The sequence below is a fragment of the Somniosus microcephalus genome, chromosome 7 (genome assembly GCF_052327205.1).
Source record: "Somniosus microcephalus isolate GS21.2 chromosome 7, FLI_Smic_1.0, whole genome shotgun sequence".
NCBI classification, from domain to species: Eukaryota; Metazoa; Chordata; class Chondrichthyes; order Squaliformes; family Somniosidae; genus Somniosus; species Somniosus microcephalus.
In genome coordinates, this window is record NC_140993.1 from 54,957,184 (window position 1) to 54,970,484 (window position 13,301).

Here is a 13,301-nt window from a genome sequence, read left to right on the forward strand (position 1 = left end):
GTGGTCCTCGCTAACTCGTTAGACGTGGCCCTCCAGAACATGGACGCCTACCCCCCTGACCGGATGGCCACGTGGATGTCACGGGAGCAGCCATCTTGGGACCCGGTAAGGCCACAAGCCGCCAGCAGCCCAACTACAGCTGCAATGACCAGAGGCCAGAAATGCTACTTCTGCGGCCAGGCCAAGCACCCCAGACAGCAGTGCCTAGCAAAGGACGCGACCTGCTCCAAATGCGGCAAGAAAGGCCACTACGCGAGAGTGTGCAGGGCGAAATCGAACCCCAATTCCAGCAGCGCCGCGTGTGAACCGTGCAGGCCGCCATTTTGGACCCCACCAACCACGTGTGAGCCGTGCGGGCCGCCATTTTGGGCACCACCAGCCGCGGGGGAGCCGCCATCTTGGACACCATTTCGGGACCAGGCCCCCGGCGCGGGCGAATACTACAGCGACCCACCGACCTCGACGATGGCCTCCATCACCCTGGACCAATCTAGGCCCCATCAACTAGCCAGGTCCATGATGAATGTAAAGGTAAATGGCCATGCCACAAATTGCCTTTTCGACTGCGGAAGCACGGAGAGCTTCATCCACCCCGACACGGTGCGACGCTACTCACTATCGGTTATGCCCACACGCCACCAGGTCTTTATGGCCTCAAAGTCCCATACGGCGGACGTCGGCGGCTACTGTGTAGCGACTCTGACAGTGAACGGCGTGGAGTACAGAGATTTTTAATTCCTCGTCCTGCCACAGCTCTGCGCTCCCGTACTGCTAGGATTAGACTTCCAGTGCCATCTGGAGAGCGTCACGATGGCATATGGTGGGCGCCTGCCCCCACTTACAGTCTGCAGCCGACAGAATTTAAACACGGCGCCGCGCAAAGTATGCGGCCTGTCCACCTTGAAGGTCAAACCCCCCCCGTTGTTCGCTAACCTCGCCAAAGACTGCAAGCCAATTGCTACTAAAAGCAGGCGGTACAGTGCCGGGGATAGGAGCTTTATTAAATCCGAAGTAGAAAGACTCCTGAGGGAAGGGATTATCGAGGGCAGCACCAGCCCATGGCGAGCCCAAGTGGTGGTAGTGAAGACCAGCGAAAAACAGCGCTTGGTTATTGGTTACAGCCAGACGATCAATCGATACACACAATTAGACGCATACCCACTTCCCCGCATATCTGACATGGTCAACCAGATAGCACAATACCGGGTATTCTCGACGATTGATCTGAAGTCGGCATACCACCAGCTCCCCATCAGGCCTGAGGACCGCCAGTACACGGCCTTCGAGGCCGACGGTCGCCTCTACCACTTCCTCCGAGTCCCCTTCGGCGTCACCAACGGGGTCTCGGTCTTCCAAAGGGAGATGGACCGGATGGTTGACCAGAACGCGCTGCAGGCCACCTTCCCCTATCTAGACAACGTCACCATCTGCGGCCATGACCGGCATGACCACGACGCCAACCTAGAAAAATTCCTCCGTATGGCCCAACGGCTGAATCTGACATACAACAGAGAAAAATGTATGTTCCGCACCACGCGCCTCGCTATTCTTCGCTGCGTGGTGGAAAACGGAGTCATCGGCCCCGACCCCGACCGAATGCACCCCCTCCTGGAACTACCCCTCCCCCACTGCCTAAAAGCCCTGAAGAGATGCCTAGGGTTCTTCTCTTACTACGCCCAGTGGGTGCCCAACTATGCGGACAAAGCCCGGCCCCTCATCAAGTCAACCTCCTTCCCCCTGACGGCAGAGGCCCGTGCGGCCTTCACCCTCATAAAAGAGGACATTGCGAAGGCCACAATGCACGCAGTAGATGAGTCCATCCCTTTCCAAGTGGAGTGCGATGCATCCGACTTCGCCCTAGCCGCAACCCTTAACCAGGCGGGGAGACCCGTGGCCTTCTTTTCACGGACCCTCCAGGGCCCCGAAATTCGACACTCCTCAGTCAAGAAGGAGGCCCAGGCGATAGTGGAGGCTGTACGGCACTGGAGGCATTACCTGGCCGGTAAACGTTTCACCCTGCTCACTGACCAACGGTCAGTAGCATTTATGTTTAACAACAGACAAAGGGGGAAAATCAAAAATGATAAGATATTGCGGTGGAGGATCGAGTTATCCACCTACAACTACGATATCTTATACCGGCCCGGGAAACTTAATGAGCCCCCAGACGCCCTATCCCGTGGGACATGTGCCAACGCACAAGTCGATAGGCTACGGACCCTCCACAATGATCTCTGCCACCCGGGGGTCACCAGGTTCTTCCATTTTATTAAAGCTCGCAACCTGCCTTACTCCATCGAGGAGGTCAGGACCAGGAACTGCCAGGTCTGCGCCGAATGCAAACCGCATTTTTATAGGCCAGACAGGGCACACCTGATTAAAGCCACCCGCCCCTTCGAATGTCTCAGCGTCGATTTCAAGGGGCCCCTTCCCTCCTCTGACCGCAACACGTACTTCCTCAATATTATTGACGAGTACTCCCGTTTCCCCTTCGCCATCCCCTGCCCGGACATGACCAGCGCCACAGTCATCAGGTGCCTCAACGACCTGTTCGCCGTATTTGGCTTCCCCAATTACATCCACAGCGACAGGGGCTCGTCGTTCATGAGCGACGAGCTGCGCCAGTACCTGCTCGAGAAGGGCATAGCCACGAGATGGACTACCAGCTACAACCCCCGGGGTAACGGACAGGTAGAGAGGGAGAACGCAACGGTGTGGAAGACCGCCATGCTCGCCCTAAAATCCAAGGGCCTCCCAATCTCCCGCTGGCAAGATGTCCTCCCCGATGCGCTCCACTCCATACGATCACTGCTCTGTACTGCCACAAACGCCACCCCTCACGAGAAGATGTTCGTCTTCCCCAGGAAATCCACCTCGGGGACATCACTACCGCCATGGCTGACGTCTCCGGGACCCGTCCTGCTCAGGAAACACGTGAGGAGCCATAAGACGGACCCCCTGGTTGAAAAGGTTCACCTCCTCCACGCCAACCCACAGTACGCCTACGTGGCGTATCCTGACGGGCGGGAGGACACAGTCTCAATTCGAGACCTCGCACCCTCAGGTACCACCTGAAACACCATCAATCACCATCCACTACCTCCACCCACCACCACTACCCACGACGCACCACCGGGGTGTCTACCATGAACTGACGACATGCCGGTGCCATCCCTACCCCGAGAGGACGGCACGCCAGTGCTCTGTCCCACGCGAGAAGCGGCCGCGGGCAAAGAACCGCCGCAACCGGCACCACGAAGATCATTACGGCAGACAAGACCCCCGGAGAGACTTTCGTATACGAACTTTTGAAACACTTCACCCCGCCGGACTCTTTTTTAAACGAGGGGTGAATGTGGTAAACCACTGCTAACTCTACATGTCTGTGTGGTAAACCACTGTTAACTCTGTACAGGTCCAGGCATGTCTCCGCCCCTGACTCCACCCCTAAGCCCGGGTATAAAGGTGACTCACCACCCTTCCCCCGGGAGCTCTTAGGATGGATCCACTAGCAGAGGCATGCTCCAGTTCTTAGTCAATAAAAGCCTACTTCGTATAAGTTCAACTTGTAGTCTTTGGTGTTGTTGATAGTGCATCAAAGGTTAAGATGTCCCCTGGATTTGCTCAAACCAAACATAAGATGAGATGTTGAGGATAAGCAATTCCAGCACATCAATGAGAAGCCAACCAAGAGCTTCAAGATAGGGCAACTAGCCTTGGCCCGCGACTACCGAACAGAAAAATGGCAGCCAGGAACGATATGCACACAGCAGGGACCACTGATGTACACAGTGGACGTTGGAGAGAGCATCGTGAGATGCCATGCTGACCAGATTCTAGAGTCACAGGAACAAGTCAAACCCATACCACGAGCATGCGCACCTGGTGATGAACCCGAAGTACAGATTGCGTCTACCTCAGAATCAGTGGTATTGGAAGCTGATGAACCAACCAATGACAATGAGCCAGAATCGACTCCGCCGCAAGAACAGGATACTCGAGAAAGGCGCTATCCAGACAGGATCAGGAAGCCTCCTCAAAGACTGAATTTATAAATGATTACTTCAGTTGATGTATATAGTACAGAGAAAATTGTAATTGTAATTAGTTATTTAATTGTTAAATGAATGTTATGTACTGTTTTTCTAAATGGGGAGGAATTGTTGTGTGTGTACCTTTAAGAGAGAACTGCTTTTATACTGTAGTACCGGCAGTGACCACACCTGTATATAAAGCTGTAGCAGGCTTCTGTACTTTCAGTTCCAGCATACCCTCTGTTCAGTAAACACCTGTTATTACCGTTCTCCTGCAGTCTGTGTGTTATTGATACGCGGACACTACAACATTGGTATTGTGTTGCACACAGATTAGACAGTTATGGCAAAAGTGCCCCATTTGGCCTCATATTCCTGGTCACCAGGAGACCTTTTGGAGTCTTTCTAAGGTGCCCCATTGTCCTTGATGTAATGAGGTCATTGCATCACGGGCTTGGTAGAGAAAAGCATTCCTCTTGTTCTGCGGTACTACCCATTTTCGGTCGTACAACAAGACTCCATCTTTCACCTCCACTTTTGGTTAATTAGCATATTCTCCATGTGGACTTTAATTTAATAATGTTGCTATTACTGCCTTTATTTCAGGACCCCCATTTTGCAATTGTTTCAAATCAGTTGGGTCAGGTACTTTCATGGGCTGTTTGGCATCCATTGGGGGAAATATTTCTACCGGATCGCAATCCATTCCCTCTTCACCTCCTTTCATCAGTTTTCTGATTCCTGTCCCATAGAGGTTCAGTTTTGGTTTGTGCCCTTTATGGATTGCTATGTCTCCGGGCACTTTCTTTGCCTTATTAAAAATTACCCATAAACTTGGAGTGGAGGGTAAGGCTTTCCTATCTGCTGAAATGAACACCCTCTTTTTCCATGTCGGGAGATATTAAGGAATATGCTACAGCCACAAATTCGGCCGCTTGAGCAGACGTATGGGTGGGCAGCTTCAACGCTAGTTCTGTTTGTCTATCAGGACTGTATATATCCTTTCTTCATCTTTCATTTTGCTGGATCCGTCAACATATATAGCCCATCAATGCCCCTCCCTCCTTTGCAAATATTTATTCCCAGTAAGGTTACCTGGTTTTGTGCTATCCGCGCCTTTTTTCGGATTAACCTTTAAGTCTTCTCTGGTCAATAACAACAGCTCTCTTAACATTATCACACGCCGTTCCAATAGGAAATCGCCCACAAATGATAGCAAACATTTAGGCTGGCTAAATTGAATTATGGCTTTAGTCATTTGTTGGTGGAAAATAGAGGGAGAATCGTGGAACCCCTGTGGTAAAGAAATCCAGGTATACTGTTGGTCCTGGAATATAAAGGCAAACTTGTACTGGTGTTCCAGATTAAAGGGAATGGACCAAAATTCATTCAATATGTCCAATACTATGAACACTGGATTTTGAGATTGGTCTTATGAACACCCTGGTGCTGATTCGACAGTTGGAGCACGTGAGGGCATTGCCTTATTTAGCTGTTGATAATCAGTGGTTAGTCACCAAGAGCCATCGGATTTTCTGACAGGCTAAATAGGTGAGTTTGTCTTAATCACTAATGGGTGCAAGATGCCTTAGAATCATAGAATAATAGAAAGTTACAGCACGGAAAGAGGCCATTTCGGCCCATTGTGTCCGCGCCGGCCAACAAAGAGCTATCCAGCCTAATCCCACTTCCCAGCTCTTGGTCCGCAGCCCTGCAGGTTAGAGCATCCCAAGTGCACATCCAAGTACTTTTTAAATGTGGTTAGGGTTCCTGCCTCTACCACCCTTTTAGGCAGTGAGTTCCAGACCCCCACAACCCTCTGGGTGAAGACATTTCCCCTCAAATCCCCTCTTTAAATCCCTACTTTAAATCTATGCCCCCTGGTTTTTGACCCCTCTGCTAAGGGAAATAGGTCCTTTCTATCCACTTAACCTATGCCCCTCATAATTTTATACACCTCAGCCTCCTCTGTTCCAAGGAAAACAGACCCAGCCTATCCAGCCTTTACTCATAGCTAAGATTCTCTACTCCCGGCAACATCCTTGTAAATCTCCTCTGTACCCTCTCTAGTGCAATCATATCTTTCCTGTAATGTAGTGACCAGAACTGCAGGCAGTACTCTAGCTGAGGCCTAACTAGTGTTTTATACAGTTGAAGCATAACCCCCCTGCTCTTGTATCCTATATCACGGCTAATAAAGGCAAGCATTCCATATGCCTTCTTAACCACCTTATCTACTTGGCCTGCTACCTTCAGGGATCTGTGGACATGCACTCCAAGGTCCCTTTGTTCCTCTACACTACTCAGTGTCCTACCATTTAATGTGTATTCCCTTTCCTTGTTAGCCCTCCCCAAATGCATTACCTCACACTTCTCCAGATTGAATTCCATTTGCCACTGTTCTGCCCACCTGACCAATTTATTGGTATCTTCCTGCAGTCTACAGCTTCCTTCTTCAGTATCAACCACACAGCCGATTTTAGTATCGTCTGCAAACTTCTTAATCATACCCCCATATTCAAGTCTAGATCGTTGATATATACCACAAAAAGCAAGGGACCTAGTACTGAGCCCTGCGGAACCCCACTAGAAACAGCCTTCCAGTCACAAAAACACCCATCAGTCATTACCCACTGCTTCCTGTCTCCGAGACAGTTTTGAATCCAACTTGACACATTGCCCTGGATCACATGGGCTTTTAACTTCGTGACCAGTCTGCCATGTGGAACCTTATCAAAAGCCTTGCTAAAGTCCATATATACTACATCAAATGCTCTACCCTCCTTGTTACCTCCTCAAAAAATTCAATCAAGTTTATCAGACAAGACCTTCCCTTAACAAATCCGTGCTGACTATCCTTGCTGGAGGAGTGAGTCAATAGCCTTTCTAACATGCTCATTTGCTCCTCGTGGGAAGCAATATTGCTTTAATGGATGGGGCAGAGCGGGTTCTTCTATGTCAACCACTCCCTTCATTGTATCACAATCGTGTTTGTGTTTGGTGAACGCCTCCTCATTTTCTTTTACCACTTGCATCTCGGAGATATTTTGTCCAAATCAGACCCCTATACCACGATGATCACGCAGTTTTCTCCATATGGGGTCCTCTATTTCTGTTTCCTCAGTTTGACAAATAGCGCTGTTTGCTAAATCCACAATCCATTGCCTACCCACCAGTATATCTGCTCCTAACACTCCTTTCATATTCGGCAGATTAATAATTGCGTACACCCAAGTACTCTTAATAGATCCTGGGGGAAAAATTCATGCGTGCCAACAGATTTGCTGGTGTCAGCGGCAACTCAAGTTAACGGCCGCTGAAAATGGCCGCAGTGCTACCGGTGAAAAATTCGTGCTGGGAGTTGGCGATGTGTAACACAGCGCTAGCTTACCGTGCAACGCCCTCCTGGAGGCGTTAATGCCGGCCTCCGACCAGAAGTTCCCGTCCACAGTCGGCATTGCAGCTTTTTAAAGCCTGTGTGAGTGAGGTTGTGGAGTTCGCAAGGCAGTGTGGGCAATTAAAGGAGCAATGCATTCAGAACTAATAAAAATTACAATGCAGTGAAAAAATGCAGCTTTCAGCCCTTACTGCCTTTCAATAAAAAAATGACCATTAAAAAGAAGTCCCAAATGGGATAGTCTTCAGCACTTAAAGCTGAATTCACTTCCGAACCTCAAAAAATGGGAAAGGTGCTTCAGCACGAACACAAATGGCTCAGCAAGCCAGGGAAGAGCCACCCAGGGTCTCGCACGCAGCACTCCAGCTTTTTGTAGGGGGTCAACACCTCTACCCACAGGAGCCCTCCGGAAAGAACGATGTGGGATCACATCACAGAGGCCGTCACTACCAGCAGTGTCGCCCCCACCACCTGTCTCCAGTGCCCAAAGAAGCTTCATGACCTCAGACCACTAGTCAAGGTCAGTGAATGCATCTTCAAAAACCGTCTCCTACCAACTGCATCACTAGCCTCACACACTGCTCAATGCAAGACTCCCACAACACCTCAATCACTCACCTACCAACAATCTGCACCAATCATGAGGCACACCTCCTATTCTTAGCCTCACCTCACCCCCTTGGAGGAAACGGTGCAGGCCATTCTTGGCAGGGGCATGACTCAGCCCTTGGCCAGCGGTGGGGCTGAAAGGTTACAAGATGCTGGTATCCTCATACGTTATCCTCCTAAAGAAAGTCAGCAGCCTACCACCAGCTATGCTGCAGCCACTGGGATAGAACTACGTGATATCAGTAGGGTAGGCAAAGGCATGCACAAGACAGTCACTAAGACAATGCATAAGGGTGATGAGTTGATTTCTGGATGTCGTATTGGATGGATAGATGTATAAAGTTGGATTGGAAAGTATGCTTTGTGGTGGCTTTTATTTCAGCATCGTGGCCAAGAGGACACTCTGATGGTCAGTAACAGAGGAAAGGTAAGATGTGGGACTAATGTTGAAAGGGGAATTGGGGTTGTGGTCCCTGGTACCGCAGGCGATACCGGATTCAAACCCGGATACCCTGGCCACAAAGGGGCTATCTGGAATGCATCCTTCCATCTGCTTCCTCCTCTTCTGCTTCTTCCTCTTCTGAGTCTTCCTCTTCCCAATGCGAGCGGATGCTGTAAATCTGAAGTGCCAGCATAAAATGCTGGAAATACTAAACAGCTCAGGCAGCATCTCGACCTGAGATGTGAACTCTGTTTCTCTCTCCATGGATGTTGCCTGACCTGTTGAATATTTGCAGCATTTTCTGTTTTCTCAGAGGCCTTCCCTTACCATCTGAGGCCTTGCAAGCATCCAGCAGCATTCCCTACACACTTTTAAAAAATCGACGGTTACACAAGGTCATCCATATGAGCCATAATGTAACAAATACTTGGGAGAGGCCTGCCTGACCCCATCATTGGGGTCCGGGGAAAGAATTGGCTTTCTGAACACCTTGTTTTACACACCGGAGGTCTGATGGGAACCCGTGCTTCATTCAAACCCACCTCATTGACCAAGCCTTTGGTCCTAATATCCCATGTGGCAGATCGCATTGGGAGAGATTTGCAGATTAGTACCAGGAGGGTGAGATTACCACCCCAGCCCCACAAAGCACAATGTCCATCAGGAAGGCTCTGATCAAAAATGCTGACACGTTACAGCACAGAAACAGACCATTTGGCCCAACCATTCCATGCCGTGATTATGTTCCACTGGAGCCTCCTCCCATCTTTCTTTATCTAACTCTATCAACATAGCCCTCTATTCCCTTCTCCCTCATTTGCTTATCTAGCCTCCCCTTAAATGCATCTATAGTATTCGCCTCAACCACTTCCTGTGGTAGCGAGTTCCACATTCTCACCACCAATGTTCCCTTTATTTTTTTTTAGTGCACCGTCCCTTTAAATTTGCTGCACAGTATCTCTTCCAGTGGCAGGAGCTGGTGAGTGGCCTGTGTAGGACCTCGCGATTGGTGCGTGGCTGCGCACCTTAGGGGGAACATTGCTCACCCCTCTCTGGGTAAAGAAGTTTCTTCTGGATTCCCTATTTGATTTCTTGGTGACTGTCTTATATTGATAACTTCTAGTTTTGCTCTTCCCCACAAGTGGAAACACTCTCTCTCTGTATCCATGCTATCAAAACCTTTCATAATTTTAAAGACCTCTATTAGGTCACCCCTCAGCCTTCTTTTTTCAAGAGAAAAGAGACCCAGCCTGTTCATCCTTTCCTGATAGGTATAACCTCGCATTTCTAGTACCATGCTTGTAAATCTTTTTTGCATCCTCCCCAGTGCCTCTATGTCCTTTATATAATACTAGCTGGGGTGAGCCCGGCGTTGCCGAGGCTTTTTCGAGGGCATGTTGTTGTTGGAAGAGAGAGAGAGAGAGAGCGACTGGGGGGGTGGGGGGTGGCAGAGAGAGACTGGGGGGGGGAACAGAGAGAGACTGGGGGGGGGAACAGAGAGAGACTGGGGGGGGAACAGAGAGAGACTGGGGGGGGAACAGAGAGAGACTGGGGGGGGAACAGTGAGAGACTGGGGGGAGGGGGGAACATAGAGAGATGGGGGGGAACAGAGAGAGACTGGGGGGGAACAGAGACGCTCTCCCCCCCCGCGATTTCCCAAGGCTCTCCCCCCCCCGCGATTTCCCGAGGCTCTCTCCACCCCCCCGCGATTTCCCGAGGCTCTCCCCCCCCGCGATTTCCCGAGGCTCTCCCCCCGCTACGATTTCCCGAGGCTCTCCCCCCCCCATGATTTCCCGAGGCTCTCCCCCCCCCCCCCGCGATTTCCCGAGGCTCTCCCCCCCCCGCGATTTCCCGAGGCTCTCCCCCCACCGCGATTTCCCGAGGCTCTCCCCCCACCGCGATTTCCCGAGGCTCTCCCCCCCCGCGATTTCCCGAGGCTCGCCCCCCCCGCGATCTCCCGAGGCTGTGTGCTGGCGTCACGGGGGCCGTGCGCATGCGTGCCGGTGTCAAGGCGGCTGCGCAACTGGCGGCCTCTTCATTTTTTTTAAACTCATGCGTGCTGGTGTCACGGGGTGGCGGGCCGTGCGCATGCGTGGTTTCAAGACCGCCGGCGTGCCCCGTTGCCGGGGTAACGGGGGCCGTGCGAATGCGTGCCGTCGTCAAGGCGGCCGCGCAACTGGCGGCCTCTTCTTTTTTTTATAAACTCATCTTTCGCCGAGTAAGAGGAGATTAAATAAATAGAGAGCAGCAAAAGAGGAGGAGGGAGTAGGAGTCGCTCGGTAGGCCCATGCAAGAAGGACGGTAGATGTGAATAGGAGGCAGGGCTCGGCTGCCGGTTAACTAAGTGGCCCCTCGGGTCGGACGCAGGCCTGGTCTCGAACGAGGAGCCAACTGCCCCGCCCACCGCGTGCGCATTTGCTAAACACAATTTAAAACACAAATAAATTGTTATTTAATTCCCTAACACATCATTAAAATATTTACCTTAGTTCCCTAACACACAGAAAGTGTGGGGGGAAAAATCGTGAAAAATCAAGATGGCGGCCACTCACCTCGGTTCAGAAGGATAAGGCCCGCCCACACACGCACCGATTGGTCGACCGGTCAGGTCACCGAAGCGTAGGATTGGTCAATCGTCGAGTCACTCGACACTCAACTGTAGGATGGCACGCGCCAGGAACCCGCCGTCCGATTGGTCGACCTCGACGTCACACGGTCGCTAATGAGATGCTAATGAGCGGAACGCTGAACGTTTTTTGGATACCACGGGCGGGATTTTTGTCCGGCCGAGAGGTAAATACGCCTATGACCGGTCCGGAATCGCAAGCTTTCTTTTGAGGTGACGCGCGCGTCGGTACGCTCTGTAACTTTCAAACGTATAGAACACGGACAGACAGACATCGGGACAGACAGAAGAGCCGCTTTATATATATAGATTGTGTCCAGAATTGTACGCAGTACTCCAAGTGTGGTCTAACCAAGGTTCAATACAGGTTTAGCATAACTTCCCTACTTTTCAATTCTATACCGCTAGAAATAAACCCTAGTGCTTGGTTGCTTCTTTATGGCCTTATTAACCTGCGTCGCAACGTTTAGTGATTTATGTATTTGTACTCCCAGATGCCTTTGTTCCTCTACCCATTTACATTCTTATTTTCCAAGTAATATGTCACCTCCTTAATTTTCTTACAAAAATGTAATACCTCATACTTATCTATGTTGAAATTCATTTTCCAATTACATGTCTATTCTACAAGTTTATTACTGTCTTCTTATAATTTGTTGCAGTCCTCCGCAATATTGACTATCCCCCCCGTCCCCCAAATTTGGTGTCATCCGCAAATTTTGAAATTGTGCTTTTGATTCCAAAGTCTATATTGCTAATATAAATTGTGAACAACAGTGGTCCCAACATTGATCCTTGTGGAACCCCACTTTCCATCTTCTGCCACAGTGAATATCTATCCTTTACCCCTACTCTTTGCTTTCTGTCTTGAAGCCATTCTACTACTTGTCCCCTGATTCCGCATGGTCTGACCTTATTCATTAGTCTATTATGTGGCACCTTATCGAAGGCCTATTGGACATCTAGAATAATTACATCTACTGCCTTAATCTTGTCTACTCTCGCTGTTACCTTTTCAAAGAATTCAATGAGGTTGGTCAAGCAAGACTCTCCCTTTTGAAATCCATGCTAACTATTCATTATTAGCTTACTGGACTAGTAATCCAGAGGCCTGGGTTAATGATCCAGATACGTGAGTTCAAATCCCGCCACAGCAGCTGGGGAATTTAAATTCAGTTAATTAAATAAATCTGGAACAAAAAGCTAGTACAGGTAGACTACCCTTTATCTGGACTTCCGAAAACCGAAACCCTCTAAAAACCGAAGGTTTTTTCGGTCAGCGTAAGTCCAGCGTAAGTCATGCACACGACCCCCCGCGGACCCCCGCCGGCCGCGACCCCCGCCGACCCCCCCGCGGACCCCCGCCGGCCCCGACCCCCGCCAACCCCCCCGCCGACCCCGACCCCCGCCGACCCCCCCGTGGACCCCCGCCGACCCCGACCCCCGCCAACTTACGCTGAGCGTCGTGCGCACGACCCCCCGCCGACCCCCCCGCAGACCCCCGCTGACCCCCCCGCGGACCCCCGCCGACCCCGACCGTAAGTCGGCGGGGGTCGGGGTTGGCGGGGGTCCGCGGGGGGGTCGGCGCCGGCGGGGGTCGGGGCCGGCGGGGGGGTCGGGGCTGGCGGGGGGTCGGCGGGGGTTGGGGCCGGCGGGGGTCCGCGGGGGTCCACGGGGGGGTCGGCGGGGGGGCGTGCGCACGACCCCCCGCCGACCCCCCCGCGGACCCCTGCCGACCCACCTTCCGAAATCCGAAATTCTCCGAAAACCGAAACACGGCTGGTCCCGAGGTTTTCGGATAAAGGATAGTCTACCTGTATCAGTAATGGTGACCATGAAACTATCGGATTGTCGTAAAAACCCATCTGGTTCACTAATGTCCTTTAGGGAAGGAAATCTGCCGTCCTTACCTGGTCTGGCCTATATATGACTCCAGACCCACAGCAATCTGGTTGACTCTTAACTGCCCTCTGAAATGGCCTAGCAAGCCACTCAGTTGTCCACAACTACTACAAAAAACAATAATAAGAATAAAACCGGATGGACCTGGCATCAACCTCGGCACCAACTTCTGACACGACAAAGGCCCAGCCGAGTCAATCCTGCAAAGTCTTCCTCACCAACATCTGGGGACTTGTGCCAAAATTGGGAGAGCTGTCTCACAGACTGGTCAAGCAACAGCCTGACATAGTC